This window comes from Nomia melanderi, chromosome 1 (genome assembly GCF_051020985.1).
Source record: "Nomia melanderi isolate GNS246 chromosome 1, iyNomMela1, whole genome shotgun sequence".
NCBI lineage: Eukaryota > Metazoa > Arthropoda > Insecta > Hymenoptera > Halictidae > Nomia > Nomia melanderi.
Window position 1 is genome coordinate 2,169,542 of NC_134999.1, and position 24,370 is coordinate 2,193,911.

Genomic DNA, 24,370 nt, shown 5'->3' on the forward strand with positions numbered 1-24,370 from the left:
GTACATTTGTAAGACTTATTGTACTAAGTATTCAATGAATAAAGCGATGTAGTGTTTACTATACGTTTTAACATATTGTTGAACAGTCACGAGTAACTCACGAGTAACCGGTAACCCGTGTTTGCACTTGCATTAGCTATTTCGATGGTTGAAACGCAGGTCAGTATAGAATATTGCAGAAGTAAAATATTCAAAAGTTATATAAAAAAGATGTCCAAAGTTTCATTTCAGTTCATTGCGTATAAATATAAAGTATATTGAAATTTTTTTAGATTGTCCCACTTTCATATTTAATTACGAAATAATAGCTGGTATCATGGGATAGTTTCTGCGTAAAATTGCCGATCGACAATGCGTTAACTGTTGAATCTATGGAAATAGTCTTTAGACTGTACCCTATTTTTTACACGGATGTTATTTAATTCTAGTGTCTGTTTATTTAAAGTATGCCATATTTCGCCTAAAACGATTTCTTACGACTGAACAAAATTTATACTGGAAGGTGTCGAAAATATTCTTATGAATTATATTCCGAAGACAATTAAATTTCAGTTCCCGGCATTCGGCTTCAATTTCCATAGTGTTGTTTTTATTCTCATGCTTCGTCGAACAAGTATGCGCCTACGTCGCGCCGTCTGCAACCTGCTGTATTTTGCAATGCTATTTATCAGTGCCACGAATCACACGTTAACGTGCTCCGCGACTGCGCGAGTCAACAAGGATACATGATATTTTCCGTAACCCTTGAACCCAGTCCAGAATATCCGGACCAACTGGGCTCCGTGGACGTCGGTAAATCGTTCTCATTTCCATTCAAAATCCATCCGAGTGACAGATAAACTGTGTTCAACTATGGTGCCGTTTTCAATTGTATTATTAAATGGTGCTAAACGTGTCACCTGCGATGTGATAGACCGTTTTCTGGATTATACTGAAGTAAAAATAGTGTTGTGTAATTGAATTGTGTGAAAGTTTATGGTTCCCGCCTGTTGTCAATGAAAGATTTTGAAAGATACTGTAAGACCCCGTTTAACGCTACCTCGATTAACCTGAAACCTACGTAAACGTTAAATATCCCAGAATTAGAAATTTAAATATTCCATAACGTGGTTCTCGTCGTTACAGCTAGGTTATCGAGATAATTAATAATATAAAAGTAACTTATAATTAAAGTAAAATTTGAAATTAAAGTTTATTTGTATAACAATAGCGAATAAATACTTAATCATTCTTCGGTTATTTGTCAATCAAGTTATTCGTTATTTCTTATTCTTTCATTATTTATTTACAAATTATGTTATATTATGTGTAGCGTAGGGCGAAAGTTATTCAAAATAACAAGTGACAAATAAATTTAATTTATTTATTATTGCGAATGATGAATATATTAATTATTGATTATTCACAAATGACAATAAGATTGAATTTATTCGTTATTTTGAACCATTTTTCCCGAACATTGTTCGCGTATTTCCTCATTCCTATCTGCTATGCGTTAAGATAATTTCATTTAACGCCGTTTCATTTAACGCTTTGCCTCGTAAGAAGATATTCTGAGAGTTAATCGAAGTATTGTTGTATTTACGCGACAGTGAATTTTTACGAATGTCGTACCTGCACATATATAAGAGAAACTTGAATCGGACATTAATAGAAATTCATTGTTAGAACCTTTTTCTTCTGAACAATATAATTTCAATAATAAAATATTTCAGTTTATTCATATATCCACTATTTTAAATAAATACACACATAAGGTACGTTAATGTTTTTTTCGATAATGTGTTACACAACCAATCTCATTAAAGTTACATTTCCTTTAACCATGTGTTAAAAGAAAAAAGAATCTCGTATTTATTGTGTATTACATTTACATTTATTGTAATGTTTTTATAATGATAACAGAAAGATATTATTTTATTTATACTGAAAAGAATAAGAATATTCAGATTCTTTGAATCTAGATTACTTTGAGTTAGACACCGCGTTAGAAACGAAAGGGATAACTCCAAAAATCGTCGCTAGACCATGTGGAAAATATTTTGTTTACTATAATTTTTCAATCCGAAACGTCTTCTATAATTACGTGTGTTGTCTTGAATTTATATTTACCATAAAAATTGCAGCGATTGTAGCAATGACAATAAATGATGCCTCATACATTGTCTGTATCTGAGCTTTTATATATATATATAATTTATGGTTCTTGAGTTTCACGTGTACCTGTTAAAACAAAAAAACGTAAGGATTGATTAATAAACGAACAATTATTAAGCCAACTTTTTAGAAAGTTGAAATGTTGTACCAAAGAGAAATTTAAATTACAAAAGCGGACAAGGCAACGGCTTCAGTTTTACATATCTAAATCATTTACTCTTTCACTTTTCATGATCTCCGGTGCACCTGTTGCTATAATAATGAACAGAGAGAAACTTCATAACTGCTCTCCATGATTACGACAAATGTAACGTATCTGTCGAAATGAGTATGCAGCTTACATTGTGGCCTATATGTCCGACATTCAGCTGCTTATCATATGATCGGTTGACTAACACAAATTGGTATACTTGCGCGAATAATGGGGGTTTCCTCGTAATGTTTAGAATTGATCGAAACATGGACATGTTAGATAGTCTGTTGAAATTTTTACTGAACTCTGTACAGAATTCTTTCTATGTTGGCGTTTCGTCTCAATATTTTCTTAACGGCAATTACCGTAATATTATATTATGCATCGCTTATCTCTGTAACAACTCCTTTATCAAAAAGTGAAGGTGCATATTTATTATGGTGAAGATTTTAAATAAAGAATTAATAATTATAGAATATAAAATAAGTACATAACCGTATCCTGTACAGTCTTTATTGCTAAATAATGAAAAATAAAAACTAAATAGAAAAGAAATTCATTTATTTACTTACATTTAGTATTTGCTCCAAGCCACGAATGCTCTCCAGTAAAACCAACCACGTTAGTTTCTAAAGGCTTTCGGATAAGGAAACCCTGCCAAACAATGTTTGTTTATCGAAAACTCGTGCTGCGATGCGCCATAAAATCTTAATGTGTCCAGTTGCAACACACAATTGTAAATATTTCGCTCATCCACGTGTCGAACAAAATCGGGCTACCATAAAATAAGTCAAAAAAATTATATAAAGTAACCTTCGTACGCGCTGGAGTAATAAAACACTGGCGTACAACAACAAATAAGATATTATAGTAAGTGCGAGCCGCGTGTTGTAAGTTTTGTAAAACCAGTTGCACTAGGCGGCGTAATGGTGTTTAGGCATCATTAATCAGGCGAATCAGGGATAAATTTGCGCAGCCATTTGTAAAGTCAACTGCAATTTCTCCGGCGCTGATTACACGTCGTTAGCCGGGTGAAATCAAGTTAACGTATTGCCGCTTTGCGCATTGGAAACTTGATATCCATTTCTCCTCAACTAATAGTAATCCTCGAGCGGAAAGGGAAGAATACGAAGGAAGAAAATAATATGTCAAGGGAACGGTCCCGAATGCGATGGAAGAAAAGGAACCAGCATTGCTTGCACGCGTTATATAATAAACTCGGTTTAGTTTATATTTAAAACTTTTATTCTATTTTCCGCGAGATTTTATAAGTCGCCAATCTGTGATTAGATCTGGATTAGGCCTGAAAGAACCAGTGCTGCGTTTCGTAGGATAATAAACTTATGGCGGTGTCGATATTAAAACTACTGTTTTATTTTGTAAGGTTTTATAACAGATTGATCTGTAATATCACAAGTATGGTTTAACACGTTGAATGTCATGGGGGTCACCGGTGATCCCCAATCAAATCGATTTATTATAGTTCACTCAATTAAACGATGATTGTTTGAAAACGTTTCTATATTATAAATAATGCTGCTTAATGCAGTGGCATTCAGCTAAATCAACGTGCAATAATAATAACACAATTCAATCAAATGATTTAATACTATATTTTCTTCATTTTGTGTATTTTGCTCTATAAAATCGTGCGGCGTTCGAAGTGTTAAACATTTCTCTTTCAATGTTACCTAACGTATTGGTTATTAGACTCACTGTACGGGTACGTAATTTCATTCATTCATTTTTAAAAGGTATAAACTAGGCATGCGAGTATTTAATACATTTGGGACCTAATGTAACGGTTACTGTTTTGCCAAGTAATTCTTTTATATAAAGTAAAATGTTTTTAATATAAAAAGTCACAAATGAATTTTAACAGGTTTTAACTATTATGACGGTTACCGATGAATTGCTTGAAAACAATTATAATATGTAAGATGGCTCACGTTGAATACAAATGTTTACTAACGCAAGTAAGTTGATAATAGCGTAAGGATTATAATGCCAAATAATTAATACTTATGCATACTTATTTTTGCTATGAAAGGGCAAGTGTTATGTAAAATTCTCAAGATTTTTGTCGCAGTTAACGTGTTAAGCAGTTAACTGTGTTTGACAAGTATACACGTCATCAATGAATCCTTCATTCTTCATTTTTTCAGACAAACATGTAATTCTTCTCCGATTTGCTTTGGTTTTTCATTATAATATACCCGAGCTGCATTCGCCCTTCGTTCCACGAGTACACGCTTTACTTTTTATCTTATTGCGCGCTAAACAAGAAATTTTTCAAACTAAATTCCACAGTTAACAGGTTAGTAGTGTTTACAGGGGCATTACCAAAATCGAAGTTGTGCAAACATTATCGATTACGTTTCTTTAATCTACTTGAATTCATTAAAAGGTGTAGTATTATCTGAACGTTTTGTAATCTCGTTAACTTTCGCACATTTGACCCTGATTTATTTCATCTCTGGTTAGTTAATATCTTGAATGAGCATAAATCTCATAGACACGAGTATAAAAACGTCGTAACAGGAAAGGTTAGTTATAATATTTCTTTGGATTCTTTTTCGTTCGTTCAGTATGCGTGCCACTGTTGTTCAACGTGCGCGGTACCTAGCAGGAAGCCTTACCCACACGACTCTTATTGGTGCGGATTTAGAGTATATCCAATCAGCGCGGCCAGACCTAAAGCCGAAGCTCGGGCTACCAAATGAACACGGCGCTATGGAGTCCACACCCATGTTAACCCTTTGCGTTCGAAAGAACACTCTCAGTCGTCACATGACTTGATACAGAAAAATAATAAACGTTTGTATTTACCATTAACAAGTTAACTAGCATGAAAAACTTTCCTGTTTTACGTATCACTTGTTCCTTTATAATAAAAATAGAAAGGAAGAATTATTTATTATTTGTTATCACTAGAAAACAGATTTTAAAAAATTTGAATTTGCATAAATATCCGCTGTCTAGGTATCACAATTTTTTCGTTACACTGTTATCTAGTTATTTGGACTATTGAACATTTTTATTCGAAATCAGTTATTTCACAAATTATAATTATTTTCCAGTAATTATGGAGCTCTGTTCATCGATGACCGTCTATGTTTTATTAAAAAATTAATATTTCTAGTGCAAAGAATTAGGACCCATCTACACGTTAAAATATGGATCGCATGTACTAATTACTGGGAGATCACTTGATAGCTATCTGAGGAATTTGATTGATTGATTAGTTTTCATTTTGTCTCAACTAATCTTCTATAGGTTTTGCTTCCTACATTCTGATATTTTTTCAATCATTGATTTGCTACTCATCAATACGTTTACACAGAACCAATCAAAACTATAAAATTATAAAATTATAAAATTATAAAATTATAAAATTATAAAATTACAAAATTACAAAATTATAAAATTATCAAATTATCAAATTATCAAATTATCAAATTATAAAATTACAAAATTACAAAATTATAAAATTATAAAATTATCAAATTATCAAATTATAAGCTAGGAAGACATCTGTTGCCCCTATGTCGTTTCACTGGACATCAAGTTATCTTCCAACTGTGGCATGCAACCTCAGAAGACTCAAACCCATCGCTTGTAGTGATGCCTGCACTGCCAGATTTCTCAACGTGTGGAGAGACCTTTACCGGCTAAACCGAGTCACTCTCCGAAACCCTTCCATCTCAGCAGGGTGGTGCCCAGAGCTGTATCGACGCAGCTCACCTACCGACACCGCCGAATGGCGTTTAACCAGCATGCAGCCATCATCCACTACCCCTACAAGCAATAAACTCAGAGCTTACCCGGTCTCCCGCGGTACCAATATCATAAGCAATACATACGCCCAAACGTATTGAAAAAAATCGATTTTTCAGAAATCATTGCACTAGAAAGTATTAATATTGTAGGGATAGTCGTTTTTGGTGTGCATAAGTGGATGGATGTGTATTTATGTGTGCGTACCGTGTGTGAGGCAGTGTGTTTGACAGATTTGAGAAACATATGACATATTACATAAAATCGATATTTTAAAAACATCAATGACTCTAGAATGTTCCAAGTGTAACTGAAGTACTTATGTTATTTATGTAATGTGTGGAAATGATAGAATGTTCTAGAAAGTGTACAAATGAGATGAATGTACAAATAGAGAGTGTGAAATTGTGAGGCTGTAATTTTATTAACTATTAATTTTCTGAAATTGTTGTAACATTTGAGTAACTTTTGTTAATAAATCCCATAATATTGTTAAATGTTTAAACAAAGTTTCATTAATAATAGTGGTATGGTGTTTTGAAGGTGACTGGTCAAGGTCAATTCTAAGACTGCTGTGAAATCCTTTAAAAGATACATTTGCTATAACATGAAAAAATTTGTAAAGGCTAGAAGAAGAATATGTCATTAAAATATTTTGGAGGATCGCGTTACTTAAGGAAAGAACTAAATTACATAATAAATGTAGTGACTAGTTCCATGGTTTTTATAAATACTACGAAATTTCACAGTTTCCTAAGTACTTGCTGTTATTTTCGATGAGTTTGTTAAATCCGTAATTGGTTAAAGAAAAGTAAACTAACTTAATTTCTACACCTAATATTTAGAATGTTATCTAAAAAATTACATAATACTTCATTATGTAATCCTTATTGTAGATGTAACTAATATATGGCAACAGATATATTCAGTTTTCATTGTGTATATATACATGTATTCAATTATCATTAAAAATATACAACTGGATGTTTAAAATATAAAATAATTAAATAAATAAATAAACACACGCGCGCGCGCGCACACACACACACACACACACACACAATATAATGTTGGATTTTAATTGGTGAAAGTGTAACATATCAACTCCACTTAAAAAAAACTGTACCTATAATCATCTTCATTAATTTTAATGAATAATATATATGACTCACCCAATGAATTATATATATACACAAAATAAATAAATATATATACAAAAAATTTAAAAAAATTTAAAAGTTCACGGACTAATGGCGAAAGTCTATTTTATTCCTAAATTACTATATTTCGGTTTTTTTATACGCTTCATCCGGCAGTAGTTCATTACTTACATCAATGATATCTGAATTACATAACTATATCTTCTTCACATAAATTAGATAGCAAATTTTTCAAATAGTCCTTCTGTAACAGGTTACCGCAATTAGTCTCGGTTCGCATATACTTAAGCAATAAAATTCACATTCCAAAAGTTATCTGCCTGTTAGAAAACAACCTGTTTACAAGTGCATATCATTGAAATCGAACTAGAAACGTAATTTACTTACTAGGAACAAAATGAAGAGAAGTACTCGCAAAGTGTGCATTTGCAACGCATTCATTTTGATATCGAGGCTCGACGGTTGCGTGGAAGTTTGAGAGTACGAGTTTCCTCAACACCGATCTGTAATCTCTATTAATACTTACCGGCGGCGCAGCCGCGTAAATCAATCATGAAACGCAGATACAGATACACGGCAATAGAACTGAAGAAGCAGAGATAAAATGTAGGGATCACGGACGAACGTAGGAGCAAAAGTAACTGGATTTTCGTGAGTCATACTGTATTCGGCGAGCTTGTCAGGTGAACGCAGTCGTTGAACCTTCTGAATTGATTGTCCTTTCGCGTTGTCTCGTTCGATTACCACGAAAAGTCGACTGGAATGCGGAGTACACGGCTATATTAAGTGCCACTTCGGAAGAAATGCGTTCTACGGATGCATGATTTGTCATTTCCATTAGACTAATCATGTTTTTTCTACCCCGTAACCCGGGTGATCGATGTGAAACGTGGCTGCTGAAAAAATATTTGCGTACGCTACTGTACTTTCTAAAAAATCGATTCGGTTAGTCTACTGAGCGGATAGGTAGAAAAAGAGAATGTTGCAAACAAATGTGCGATCTCTTTAACACTAAAACTACCGAGCGGTTAAATCGACTTTTCGAAATTTCTCTATAGAAGCTCAAAGAGTACATAGGTTGAGACTTTAATTCATTTAGAATTCAGTTTGCCTAGTGCTGAATTAATTTCTTTAATAATTTCTCAGAGGAACATTTGTTATCTTTTTAATAATTGCGAGAAGAAGACATCAGGAATCAGTCGTTTAAGCCGTCTGGTAGTTTTAATGTTTTTATCTATTAACCCATGTTATATTTTCTATATTTTGTTAACTAAATAATCTAGATAAAATTCTAAAAGAGTTTACTATTATCGTTTAAAGCGATTCTTCAGCATATACTTTGTTCCAGTGTACTTTGAATACTTTCTTTCACTATGGACTCAGGTATTTCGTGAATCAAATTCATGAATCATGTATGAATATAATATACAAAAAAATTATTATAACATTGTATAGCATTAATAAAGGTAAAATAACTTTTCATTGAATTTAAACTGTAAAGCTAACTATTTCCCAACACTTGTTACAATATGTCATGTAATGAACGCAAAAATTATACGTTGTCATGCATGCAGCTGATTTAATGTTCAGAAAAGTTTCCATTAATTGCACTTTCCTCGCTTAGTTGCGCTGGACCATAAACACGCGATATATTCAGGCTGCATTATAAATGCTTTCAGTGCTGTTTCAGCCAATTCGATTTATCTTCTTTATTATTGCTTATCGTTCTTTATTTTTTGTCGTTTAGACTTCGGCGCGTGATACAGTGTTTCACGGGGAAGGCCGAAATACCTCCGCGTTTCCTTCATCTCGCCTCACATAACTCATTGCAGTGACAAATCGCAGTCGTTTGTTCGTATTCTCGATAAACGTTCGAACGAAACAGGTACTCTAGGTGCAAGAGTGCACGAGGTGTTCCACTCAAACGCGGACACAAAACAAAAAGTTTTCTCATCCATTATTAAGTTATCTTAAAAACAAGTTTTACTGCATCTGAATTAGCTGTTAATGAAATACATGCTCCGGTGATTACGAGTAGAAATGTACTTTTCGTTTTGAGATATTTTCGCGTTGGAATGTGTTTAATCAAATATTTCTTCATCAAGTGATCAATTTTTCACAAAAACATTTGCTCTTCTGATATAGACTTCTTATGCAATTATAATATTTTACAACTTGTTTACTTAAAAAATTAGATTTTCGAATATCGAATGACTTAGATAGTTCTCAAAATGAATAATATACATGGAAAATAACAAGTAATATGAAGAAATAATGAAATTTGAAGAAAACAGTATATTAGAACCAGGTACGTTCATATAAATTTTATATTCATAATGCAGTTCAATTAATTTTCATAATCATTCTAGTTTTCTTTTTATTTCCGATAATAAAAGTTATGATTCTTTTTTATGTTTTTATAATGTCGATTGACATAACATGAAATAAGTGACAGTTAAAATTTTTTAAATATTTTACTTGTCAGACTACTTTCATAATTGCGGATACATAGATTGCCGATTTTGCTTAACAACTTCCTGCGATCTTTCAGTGTATTTATTCATTTATTAATAATGTATACATACGTATATGAAAGCCATGTTATGTACGAAGCCAGAAAATGTATTGCCAAGCTTAATATTCTATTGTATTTGAGTAATGCGAAAAATATTTTATAAAAATATTCAAATACCTTTGATATGAAAATCGATACGTATATTAATAATAATATTGCGAACTAAAAGAAATCGACTGAAATATTGCTCGAGAAATTAAAGACTAGAAGGTCATTGAATTAGAATAAAAGATTTCAAAATTACTTTTCGAATAATTGATTAAACTGACTTGAATCATTCGCAAAATTAGTTCCCAAAGTTTGCTATTTGCATTGCCATTTCTCAAATCGTTAATTTAAATACTAAATTAAATAATTTAATTTAAATTACTTTACGTAACTTATTTTAATCTTGAAGGATGAACTACAGTCTTATGGTACAGATCAAGCAAATTATAATGAATGAAACAAGAAATGTCGCATGAAGTCGTTTTGTTTTTGTTACTATCGAATTGATATACGTAACCTAGTTATGCATATCATAGAGCTTCAGCGACCAAGATTGAATGAAATGATAGACAGTGTTGTGTATCATTGATTGAAAATTCCTTCGATATTATAGTCACAAATGAAAATTTAAAAAGCCTTGTAATAACAGGTTCAAGCCACGCACACAACGATAACTTGCTAGCTGGACCAACTCTTATTACATCAACATAATAATCCTGCAGACTCCGAAGTAACGTCAACTTCTGATTTTTCAGGATTCGCAAGGCGGAGTTTCCGGCATACTACGAGCTCATAATGCGAAAATAATAAACTGTACACGTGCGTTAACATCGAAGCCTGGAAATTGGTCTAACATTTTTTTGTCTTGGCCTCTTTCCGTTTATATTTATTAACCAGTTCCCTTTTCAATATTCTGACGCTAGAACTGCTTATCTTTCTTTTTTGTTGCACTTACTAAAATGCCTACTCTAAAATATAAGAAGAATTTTTGTATGTTTTATCATACAGTGAATCATTTCCTGTATGTGCTTAGCTGTCAAAAAATTTGTAAGCAGTTATATTATTCAATTAACACTAACCGTATCGGGAACCGGTCAAATAACCGGATTTAAAATTTTGCATTCTCTTTCGTTCATTAAATTTTATATCAATTCCTATATTATCCGTTTAGTCAGTTTTTCAATTTTTGTCTTTCCTTTTTAAAACGTTTACTAACTAATTAAGTTTATTATCTTGTTTGCCGTTATTTTGTAGCCAGTTATTTGATTAGTTGCAATAGAAGAAGTATAGGTACAGTTAGTGTTAAATAAATTGAAAATTTTTCTGATACATATATTGATCCACGAAAGTATGTTTCGAAATGTTTCGAAATACTAAAACCTCCGTTACATATATGAATATATACCTGTTATGTGAACGTTCTATTATATGAACTGCATATAACCTACTACAGTACATAAATATTATAATAAAAGTGTTTATATACATATAAAAATGCAATATTGGCAATTAAAGAAAGAGTGACATAATTGAAGAACTTGAACGTGGAGAATGTGTAATAAATCATAAGCAGAAAGGTGTGGTGTTGCAAAAACAACCCTCATCGATATAAACAGCCAGAAACCTACTATTATAAACTACTATTGTAATCCAATACAAATTGTCTAATCTATACATGATTATATTTACAAAATGTTGTACATATGGAACGCAAAATATTAATGCATACATTGCATTTTAATAAATGTCTACATACCTTTCTGACACATGCACGTATTCTTAATTATCATTAATATTTACTAAAATTCCTCAACTCAACTGTGTCATAATTAATTATAATATATTATATTTCGATTCTAAATCAAATTTTAGATTCGAAATTTTCATCGGAATAATTGAGTGTCATATTTCAGTTTCACAAAAATTCATTTCGCAAAAAATAATTATGCACTTCCTTATGAACTTGATCAGTGGTTTTAAGTGAAGACCGATTAAAGGATGTTCTTTCCGTCTCGTAACAGAATACTAGTACGGTTCTAGTATTACGCAGCTTCTGGTAGTTCGCACCACAAAATGTATCCCTAAAAAAAACTTGAAAACTGTGTAACGCGAAACTAACGGAGTCTTGTTTTATCGATAGATCATGGATTCATGATTCATCATCACTATGGATTCAACTATGTTGTAAATGTCTTAAAGAGTAAGATAATCTTGATTTGATTGTTTTGAGGCACGTTTGCAGTAGGAAAACAACATTAAATCTATAATCATGCTGAGAAAGATATTTCCCGGGCTCTTGAATCAATTAAAATTATTTTTAAAAATCTTGTGTTTTTTCATAATTTTCGATATTGAAAAAATACACGAAAAATAAGTTTACCCACTGATCTAATTTCTTCTCTTTTCAACCTCATTTTCATACTGCTTTCTCAGAGAAATTTCAAATACAATGTATAAGAAATCAAATATGCCTATATAAACAGATTTATCACAATTGGTAGAAAATATTTTTTGTCTGTAACAGCCAAGGAATTGTATTAAAGACTACTTGAATCTACTATAAAGAAACCTACTAGAAAACAAAACTAAAAACTTAAACTTAAAACTAATAGAAAAAATTATAAACACAAGTGACAACGGCTGTATAAGAAACAACAGGACAGTTTGAAAGCTTTAAAGTCTTTGTTGATTTAAATCGGTCGATTAATAAGTATATCAGAAAATTATGTAAATTATTTTAATATTTTTTCAATAAAAGTTTCACATAAAAGAAATAAAATAAAATGCAGCAAAATTAGAAACAATAATTCACATATAGTATTTATTTATGCTTATACATGGTCTTTCATAATTGCTGATTTAATTAGGTAAGATATAATTCTGTGTGAAAAAATTAATCGAAAATCTACGATCATATTTTTTACACTTGAGTAATTTTTGACCGAAAATGAATATTACAATCGACAGAAGAACAATGTATATATGACAATAACTAATATAATTTCTTCGAACACATTTTTAAATTTTATTTTCCTCAAAAGGAGGTCTGAAATGAAAATTTGTTCTGTATTTTTATTTTCTTTTGTATGTAAGATCATCCTTTTTTGTATTGTATTGTAAAATTTCGCCACTTTCTAGCCGTTTTGTTATACGCTAAAATGACAGGCCTTTCTTCTTAACATTCTTATAGCAGCACATTATATCATTAGAGCATTCATGGCTTATCTTTAAGACTTTCCCATAATAATACAAAATAAAGCAAAGCCTTATAACAGTTGTGTGAACCTTTCAGTATGTTTACAATAACCTTTGAATTATAGACTACCCTTTTGTTACATAAAAGTCCACTAACTTTCTAGTTATTTTATTGTATCGTTCAAATGACAGGTCTTTCCTTATATTGTTATAATAGCATATTCTATCAGTAAATATTCATCTTTTGCCTATACGATTTTTTAATATTTCACTGAGAACAGAATAATGCCTACTAATATTAACATGAACCACTCAATATATTTGTAAAAACTTTCAAATTACATATTACCTTCTGTCGCATAAAATCGCCACTACCACATTCCTGTTATCTCGACCGCTAAAATGACAGTTCATTCCTTTTGATATTTTTGTAACATAATTAAGTACTGTAAAAATCTAGTATAGACAAATTTATTCTGTAGGAATGAAGAAAACAATAAGTTAAAGGAGTGCATTACCCTTCGTTGTCGAGCGTATACAGTTACTCACGAAAATATTTGCTTTCCTACTTACAAATAATATTTATGTTTGTTAAATTTTATTTGAAGTCTTCACCATGAGTCTGACACGATATTGTAGGGCAGGGGGTCTATATCCTAAACTTCAATAACAAACAACTCACCCACCGACTTTTACCGTACCAGTTCTTCAAGGTGACTGTTATTTTCGGTGCCTAGTATTTAGGTATGCAACTCGCAGCAACATTGATCGATAACTCGTATACACAACCAACACCGGGATTCCGTGTGCAATCAGTCGGCCAAGGTTGGCCCGCGGTCAGCTGTTCGTAGAGCCTCCGGGGGCGCGAGACGAAAACCGGTGGTCGCCGACGAAAAAAAGACGAAGAAACGCCACGGAAAGGGCGAAAAAAGGGAAAAAGAAAGGGGACCCACTGGTAGTCGAGGTTGCACCTGCCACGTCGTGGCGCGGCCGTACAAGGCCCGCAATCCCGAAGAAACTCAAGGCAGAGCGATTCCACGTCGCAGAGGAGCGACGAACAACGCTCGAGTCTCGCCTTAAGCGGCGTCTCTCCCCGAAATCACGATCAATCGATCTCGAGATTCCCTTGGAAATCGCGGTAAAGCCCCTGGAGCCGATGTCAGTCCGACATTGAATTTCATACAACTAGCTGTTACGAGTACGGACGGAATCAAGTCGGATACGTAGGCACTCGCGAATCCGAATCGATTTCAGTTATCCGAGTTTCGTTTCACGGCTTTCGAATACCTCTCTCCCGAGAAATAATGTTTCATTCATTCTACTTGGAAGTAATGCAATTTACGCTTCTCCGGAAGATTAGGGTCGCTAGAAAGAGGGTGACGAAGGAATTGTCGATTTTCGAGCCGCTGGCATTTTTGTGAAAAAATGTACTGATCATTTTGGAAGCCGAAGCATCTACTTTTGTAGCTGTGCCTAAAAATAGTTCCTTAGAGGATTGTTTGTTATAAGACGAAGTGAAGAACTGAGTTCGATTGCAAATGGAAGTGGTTCAATGGAGATTAAAAAGCTTTTTTCTGTATTCATTTCAGTATAATCTTGTTAAGCAAAGTTTGCTTTTCAATAACTTTTGGAATGCTAATGTGTGATTTTGTGTCGTTATTTTATCACATTTTGAACGGGTTCGTTCCTCCGATTAATCAGTTTCTTGATTCGTTTCGCGGCAGAGAATAATATTCGAAAACAGTTTTTTTTAAGAGACTTCATTTAAAGAAGATAAGAAATAAAGTTGGTTAACACATTATTCACCGACAATTTTACGCAGAAACTATCCCATGTCGAAACAAAAAGTGAAACAATGTAAATAAACTTCAATAAACTTTATTTATACTGAATTTAAATGAAATTTTGGACACATCTTTTATATTACTTATAATATTTTGTTTTTGCCGTATTCTACATTGCCCTGCGTTTCAAGAATTGAAATGGCTAATGCGAGTACAAATACGAGTTAATTGGTGACCGGTCAACAACGTTTGGCCATGAAAACACGAGTTAACTCATGACTGGTTAACAATGTGTTAATAATCAATACCAGTTAATGCAAATCGGGTTCGTCGTTTGTAAATATGGGTCTAGATCTAGATGTCTACATTTTTACAATCTTACGTGCAAATTATTTTGGTATTAGAGTTCACATTGATCACCAAAAAATTCTTAACTTCATTTTCAAATATTTGAAGACACAGGTTGAAAAAATAAAAAAATTTAAATCCCATAGGTTCAGTAATTTTAACCGCAGTGAAATTTAAGGCGAAGGTTGTGTAACAATGCAACACTTCATTGGGTATGTATGTGTAATACAACACATAACTCACCATCGTGCTGTTGACAGGCAGTGTATCTTCTTTACACCACAAATATGTAACTCCTGCTTCTGTAAAAGAAAACGAAATAAAATTAATACAGTCTTGAATGAACTTTGGGACAATAAATGGATTCATTTGATCAATTTTTCACTGACAGTGCTTGAACGCAACGTGACGAAATAGCTTCATAATATAGCTGTTTTAAAAACAGGGATTATTATATAAACTTATAATCTTATATATGAAATATACATCTTTTAAAATTTAACACCGAAGTTTCGTTGACAGTATTCTTCTCTTTTCAATATTAAAAAATATCATTTTATAATCTACTAAAAGTTATTACATAGTTGCTAGATAAATAGAATTGACTACAATTTTTTTTTCTTTTTTACTCTTATTATGATTGGCAAAGAATGAGTAAATGAAGTAAGATAATATACCTATAGACATTTTTTCAACTTTTTCATGACCATTATATGATAATACTTCATTTATAATACTGATGTAATGTTAGTAAAAATCCTACCCCTTTCGTCAACTATAAAGATTATTTGTATAAATAGATTGAATTGTGCCAATTAATTTAAATTTAATAATCTAATTAAAGTACTTAATTACGTAGTATCAAGTTCATCTTACCAATTTGAATGACTTTGATACATGTCAAGTATTGAAGTATGGTATTCGGAAAATTAATGCTGCACGAGACGTTGCACTTTTTTAATATATAGAACTACCATACCAGTCAAAATGGCTGGTTTCAATTTGTTCGTTTCGCAATTATTGACAGCTTAAAAGTATTGAACATTCCAAATGAGTTCGAAAATAAATAGTTTCACTTGAATACTATAACGAATATCCGAAGAAACTGAAAATAATCAATTGTTACAACTTTAATAGAGCTTACATATTAATTATATTAAATGCTCCGTAATTCTAGTACTAAATGCAGGGTATGCCTTGTTCAAGAAAAATGATAAAATTAAAATATTTTGAGACGTATTCATTTTTAAAATAACTTACCCCACTACTTTCGTCTGAAGGGCATTCAGGAGAATCAATTTGCTTAACGAAGAATATGCATTTTCATTAAAAAAAATATGCATTGACATTTTAGGTTCATCAGACTTAATGAAAACGAGAAGTCGCGAAGAGATAGACCTTCCAATGCTCTTCAATTTATTTTTATCGCAATCTTAACTCGACATTTTACATAAAGTTCTGCAGTCCATAAGAAGTAATGGACGAAAAAGGAATTAGATAGAAGCTCCTTGGTTCCGCAAATATTTTTATTAACCACACGGTTATTAACCCTCGATTCAGCTAGAGGTGCATTTGAAATAATGTTGTGGAGTGAGTGAGGAATGAATATTGGTAAGGTAACGGCACCTAATATGGAACACCTGATTGCCAAACACGAGAGACATGCATTTTTTTTAATGAAACCTGCATCAAAGCATGAAGAAATTAATAAACATTCATACACTGATCAATAACAGTGGAGAAATTTAAATATCTTCAAACCACGGTAAAAAATAGAAATAAAGTCAAAAATAGCGGTCAGAAGAAATGGCTCCTAATATGGAACATCTAGGTAATTTGTAAACAAAACTCATTCCAATCACGAGAAATGAATATTTATGGAATTAAAAAGGATAAATAAACGATTTGTTCGTCTTATTGAACTTATATTATGTTAATCTACTTCTTTTCTTTTTATCTTATACATTGTATATATGAATAACACATCGGAATCGCTACATTCTTCGTAAACGCAGTGTATTGGACATAATATGTATTGGATTTCTGTAATTTGTTTTCATGTTTCCAATGTGAACGAAAAATACAATTGTCTTTCTTCACAGAAAAAGAGCAAGTTTAATAAAGCAGCCGCTTTGTCACGTTGTCATTTGCTCTGTCATTCTCGTCATCGTTGACGACACACCATTTCCAGACGATCCAGCACATTCAAGCTCGTTTATAGCGGTTCCACCGCTTACCGAGATCCGAGATCGCGGATCAGAGATCGTGTCCGCTTTGCAAAGCCGCCGACTCGTTCTCAGATTGTCTTTCTATCTCACCATTTTCTTTGCGCGTTGACGCGCATGCACAAAAATTTGCCGCATTTATCGTCTTTTCTCAACGGCCAGTATGAAATTAGCGACTTTTCGAGAACACACTTAGAAGTTCCGCTACAAGGAGTAGAACTATTTACAGACAACTCTTTACTGGTAATGTATGTTCTGGAAATTACGTTGACACGTTAGGATGCTACTTTTTCGTAATTATTCAATGAAAATGTTTTGCCATACAGCAAAGATATTATTCTCATACAATGTTGAGCGTATTATAATTAAATTTATAACTCAATTACGAGTTTGCAATAACTGATGTGACATATACAATAGATTAATTCTTTATTTCTTCTTTTTTAATGAAATGCAGAATCCTCTCACATTTTAATTGATTTTAAACTAGCTAGCCTATCTCTCTCTGTTGTCGGACTATCACAAACATCTTATATGCAATGGTGATATGGATACTGAGCAATTAATATTTAGCTGCAGTATTCTACTAATTCCAACTAATCTTTTAAATAAAATACCGAAAAAGGGAACCTAACAAGAGTTATTGAATTCCTAAATATAATGTCACATCCTGACACATTAAGTAACAATGTCTATAGCATTAATTTTATTTTCTTTATGCAACGTGTATCATGACGCCTCTTCATCATCTAAAAGTACCATCCTATCAATCGATATAATTAAATTGAATTTACTTGTTTATCGTTTTCTATTTATTTATTCGTATAATTTTTTCAATTTTCTACTTAAAAATCATTGAGTCATTCCATAAATAATACGGCGTTTTAATGCTTCGCCTATTTTCAAAGATTAACACAAACAAAACATTTTTTAACCTGATCCAGATAATAAAGAACAATCTACGAACAATAAAGAAAAGACAATACTTTCTTAAATTTAAAATCTAAACTTTTGTCGTTTCTCGATGCAAAACAAAAGAAATTCAATTGGAATAGTTAAGTTTTGAACGAACGTTTGCAAAGGTCCGTGGCACCGTAACGGCTAGGAACGTCGGTGAATCGCTACCGCAGTAAATTATCTAAGCATCTTCGGTGTAACGTGATCTGGCGATGCCCGCGGTGGAGGGGGTGGGAGATGAAGTCAGATGCGCAAGAATATTAAAGCAAGCCGCGGGATTTTTAACGCGATAAGGCATTCAATACCCGCCACCGTGTTCGCGACTCTTGAAATTCATGGCATAGCCGTCTCATCTGGTCAGAAACTATTCGCCATACCTCATCGAGCATCGCCATGAAAAATCGTCACTTTCTCGTGGCGCACGGCCATTTTTCCCCCACTGTCACATACTTGTTTTACCGACGATTATCACTGGATAGCTTAACCCTTTGCTCGTTTCGCATGAACCGTTACCGACCAGTAACTGCCTAGTTACTGTCTAGACGACGAATTATGTTCGAACGTATTGGGGTGGTAAATCACCGTTTCTTTCCACCGGCCCGAGCAATTTACTATTGGAGCTCGCCCGGTGGAACGTACCATTTTCCGTGCCAGCGAGAAAAATCAAATTTTGACGCAAGAGTATCGGGCGCTGGAACGATGAGGATTTATGCGAACAGCTGACTAACTGTAAGATCGTTCCAATTTGTGGAAGCTTTTCTTAAGGATTGAAAAAGTTCCGAAAATAACTGTTTGAAACTGTTCTATACCAGTTCCGATTGAAATAATTATGAAGAACCGATATAAGTCATAATCGTTATTTGGTACAGCTATATCCGTTTCGGTTCTGGTTCTTTAAAAACTTCTAGTTTCTAGTTCTTCCTTTAAAACGGTTCTATAACTGTTATTTTTCGGTTCTCGAAACAGTTATGAAGTATTTAAAAGCAAATTAATGACATTTGGATATTTGAAATTGAGAACAACTGAAATAGTTGCCGCTCAATTCTCAGTATTTTCTTCCGGAAAAGAAATTACACTAATGTAATGCCATGAAAACCGATTTTTAAGTATCTTATCCTTTGATCCAAACCCAGAAGATTCCTCGGCATTGAAATTCTAATATTTCTCGGATTAAATGTATTTGTATAATGGATTTTTTAGAATTCCTGACATAAGTAACTCGAACGAAATAAAACAACTGGCAAGTTGCACCTATAAAAACAATGAGAAATATAATTCTACTTGCAAAAATAATACCGGTTTCCGGATTAAAATGGATCAAGAATTTTTTGAAACACTTCATGTGTTGACATCTGTTTGTCCTATTTTTATTGATTACTTTATCACGCAATAAAATAAATTCAGTTTTGCAGATATTATATTAAGACTCTTAATAATAAATAAGCTTAAGATCAGATAATATCTAATAGGATTTAGAACTTAAAGTAGATTTAGTGGTGTCCCTCGGTGAGGTACGAAAGCATTCATGCAGTGAGAAATTTATGAAGGAGATGGTTGCAAACGGTAAATGGAACGTTTTATTTCAATGAACTTTGTACGACATTAAATATACTATCTGTAGTAAAACATATAAAAATAAGGTCCACATCTCGTAATTATCTATTTAATTTGATTAGAAATTCATAACTGTCTAATACCACGAATGATTCATTTGCGATATCCTAAAAGTATATTTATCATATTAATATGATATTGTAATTAACATTGTATTAATATAACATTATATTAATTACGATATTCTGCGTAAAGTATTTAAATTCGCAAATACCTTATGACATACAAACTACATCCTTACACCTCTATTCACATAGAATGTACAATACTATAGACTTTCGATATTATACAAAGTTGGTCAAAGCAAAATTAAAATTGAAACTATTTTCATCAGGCTTTTCTTACTGCGCTAACACTACCGTTTATTACTGTAAACGAGACACATAACCTCTATTTGTAGACCTTTATATTTAATGTATGATTTAATAGCTAATTGTGATTTACATAATTATGTGAAGGTATACTGAGATGTACAGAATTCCGGTCATCAGAAATTCATAAACTAAGAAGTGAAATCCTTACATAATATTATTCTTGGGAAAAGGATCTTCAATTCATAGGATTTTAATTAAAAACTGTAACGTTTTAGGAAATACTAAACATTTCTGTTGAAAGCAGCATGATTGAATTTATTATATTTACTAATAGTTAATTAATACATTTTATCTTGCATGAATTAGTGACTATATTATTCATTTTAATATATTACTGAACTTCACGGTATTTTCTATAATCATACTATAATTTTCATTTGATTGCGTATATGATAAATAAGTCGTTTATTTTGAAAGTGATGTAAGTCCGTTAAAACATAAATTGTTAAAACATACAAAGATAATATACAATTGGAATTGTTATAATCATTAACATGATTTTGTTGGAAAATGGACTTAAGCCACTTTTATAATAAACGATTCAGATAATTCGCCCTAAGGGAGTGAGCGCTTGAATACGTAATCATCATCTACATCTTCAATGACCTATGTGTTCAATTAATTGTAATCAGTTAATCATTTGTTATGCCGTTAGCCAGGATTATTTCAATATTTTCTCGGAAGAAGCGTAAGGTTAAACATAATTAGTTTTTCTTTTATTGCATTTACATTTATCGTAATTTGATTGTTCGTTTACTATAAATCTTCTATCTAACGTTGTAACCTCTTACTATTTTTACCGCGGACTAGGTAATAATTAGTTTTTTAAGCAATTAAGATACTCCAGGCGCTAGGGAAGAATTTAAATCATATAAACCATTTAGAGATTTCGCTAATGGCCATTTAAATAAATTATACAACACTCTAAACGTTACCGTCGTGGAATTATACGTTCCTAAATGCTTAGTACTTTGCATAAAACACGTACGGATGCTCGTTGAATTCTGTGAATGCGCACCGTATACCGATATTATTCTTTATTAATTATTAGATGTACATGTGATTAGAGATATGCGAGTATTTTAATAAGAACTTTTAATGCGAAATACTATCTTAAGTATTCCAATCATCCTATGACAAGTAGCATCAAATAAAATTATATAAAACGTATCTTACGATATATTACACCGTTTATGAGCTTCTTGCATTCTATTTTCAGGAATATAATAAATGTTTGTCATTGATCATACTGAATAGTGAAATTTAATAATGAATTTGAGGAGGATTTTGAATTCACCATGCAACATTAAATCGATTCTATTCATTTCATTTTACTCCATGTATTATTATTGCTTTATCTGTAACTTTCCTCTTATTTTTTTAACATATTACATTTTCTCATAATACAACAGAATTAAGAAGAAAATTGTTTGTACTACTACGTATTTCCTATTTTATTATTAAATACTTATTTGGATATATAATTGTCTTAATAATATGTTTTATTATTTCAATAAAATCTCCTTAGTACACTAAATTACATTGGAAAATGAAATTCCTTTCTCTTATGGATGAATTTAGGCAATCAAATTTCATATTCTCTTACCATTACCAAAGGCTTATGTTTCACAGAAGTTTCCTCCTTCTAATATAATACAAACAACTTGAATTTGTGCATACAAAGTAGATTCCTGAAAATTTATGGATAGACGCACCGCGTTTTAGAATGAAAATATGAAACTTCGAAAATATGCATAAAATTTAAATGCAATTTCTGATCTGTATTTATTCGATGATGGACGATCAATAATACCAATGGAATTTGCTACAAGAGGTTTTCGAGGCTTTGCCTTTTCTTGAGGAAAATACCACAGTCATCTCAGAAATTCCTTTGCAACAGACTGAAACATGTTCTGTGGTATGCTTCGAACTCAGAGTTTTATAACGGCTAAAGAAATTTTTTTCTTTATAACCAAAGTGTGTTGCAGTAGTTCTCACAGTTATTGAAGATGAATCATTGTTTGAATGTTTGACAACAAAAGCATTATTTCATTCATAAACTTGAATATTATAAAATATCATTTTTAAAAATAAATTTATGGAACCCGTCAATTTGATTGTTACTGAATTTTATACGCATCATTTGATAACAGTTTAAGTCAATTTTGATTGATACAATTATGCGAATACATATCGCAATCCTTTGTTTTTGGAGCTCTAGTTTCCGAGATCTACATGAACGAATATTTGGTTATCTAGAAATAGAATACAGTGGCAATAAAATTATTTATATCTAGTTAAAAATTGTGTACGTTATGAACTTTAAGCAATTATTCGATTTTCACAGCATGTAATGTACACCATACACTCGAACTCCGAAAAATCATTTGAAGCTGGCGTGGAATTAAGAAAAAGTGATTTCTACAAGTAAATTTCAAGTATATGAACTGAAAAGAATATTAAGTATTTTTTAAAAACAGTATTTATAAACCGTGTAACAAAATTTGGATACTGAAGTTGATTCGGATTCACAAGTAAGTATCAAACTTAATTTCAGTATTCGTACCAGTTATATGAAATTCAATGTTCAATTGTTTTCCAACAGAAACATTCTCTAAAAAAGTTCAAATAATTGAAACCAATCACTTAACACTTTAACTGCCATACCTAATTCAGGTGACAGCATTTTTTACAGGAACTTAAAAATTAATTTTCTTGGTGACATGTCGAACGAACTGAATTTTGTTAGATGCATTAACTATAGAAAGAACAGTAGAGCAATCGTTATAAAGACGTTTCACTTTTTAGTTTCTGTTTTATTAAGAAAATTGTTTTAATTGCGTGGGGGTTTTGCTGAGTGTTTACTTGTTAGCGAATGAATTAACCTGTTAACTGTGAAAGGTTTGAAAAATCTCCCGTTTTGCACACAATAAAATCAAAAAATTTAGTGTGTACTCGTCGAACGCAGGACGAATGCACTTAGTATTTTTTCAGATAAACATATAATAGTTTATATAAAAAAAATTAAGAATTCATCGCTAGAAGAATTAAAGTGTCACTTTAAGTTTTAAAATGACGTGTAAACTTGTCAAACACAGTTAACTGGTTAAAAGATTTAATGCGCACGTGAAGGCTGCAAGGCGTCCCATCCGAGCGTTGAATCTTTCATAAAGTTATCTGGTGTCGATCGCTCAAATTTGAAAAATGAAGATTAATATTCATTTTCACTGAAACGCGACGTACGGCGATTTATAAATCGCTTACCTGAGCCTCCAACAGGTGCAACGCACTCGAGAAAGGGGGATGTAATCGGCGTGGAAAATCAACGAGCTTGATATCCAACGTCGTCTCAGGTTCCACATACAGTAATTAAAATTCAGCGATCGGTGTTCAATCTGGCCCAAGTACGTTCATCTTCGTGAAATACGTAACGCGCATACAGCCAACGATATTTCCGGCCTTATCGTCTGCTAATCGCGTTATGACTGATTGTCGGTAAACGGAGAACTTCCAGTTAATGTATCATTATGCGGAATTGTATGGAGGTGCTGCTGGGAACTGTCAGATACTACGTTTTCTGTAATTCTTTGTGTAATCGAAACCGTGACAGTAATGACGGTTATATGAAGCTGGATCATGTATTTCTGTCTGTTCTTTGAGTATGGACGTATACGGTGCAACGAGATAGCAATGAGACAAAAAGTAACAGTGAAACGTATTGTTTTTCTTGAAATAATCTCAGTAGTTTCTCTGCTCGTTCTTCAATATTTAAAAATTTAATCACGTTTCTCTCAAGCTTTTGTTTTCAAAAACGGTGTTGCATAATTATTTTCGATCAATCCTCGCATTACACTATTATCAATTTATTTACCTTATTAAACGTTTTCATTCAACATCGGTTATCTTGAATGTTACGATTGTTTTCAAGTAATTCAGAAGCCTCGATCATCGGTGACTGACATTTCGCTTAACATGTCAAAGAAAATATTTTAGATACTTCCTTGATTTAAGTAAAGAGATATT

At 32.3% G+C, this 24,370-nt stretch overlaps 1 long non-coding RNA gene across 1 annotated transcript in view; it reads right to left on the minus strand.

Moving 5' to 3' along the window:
- The window catches only part of LOC116429030 (uncharacterized), a 63,446-nt gene extending 39,599 nt beyond the window's left edge, over nt 1-23,847 (minus strand). Inside the window, exons 1-2 of the long non-coding RNA XR_004235421.1 lie at nt 23,612-23,847; nt 15,421-15,479 (exon numbers count right to left, since the gene is read on the minus strand). This is a non-coding gene — a long non-coding RNA (uncharacterized LOC116429030). The remainder of the gene's footprint in view (nt 1-15,420; nt 15,480-23,611) is intronic.
- Between the last annotated feature and the right edge of the window lie 523 nt (nt 23,848-24,370).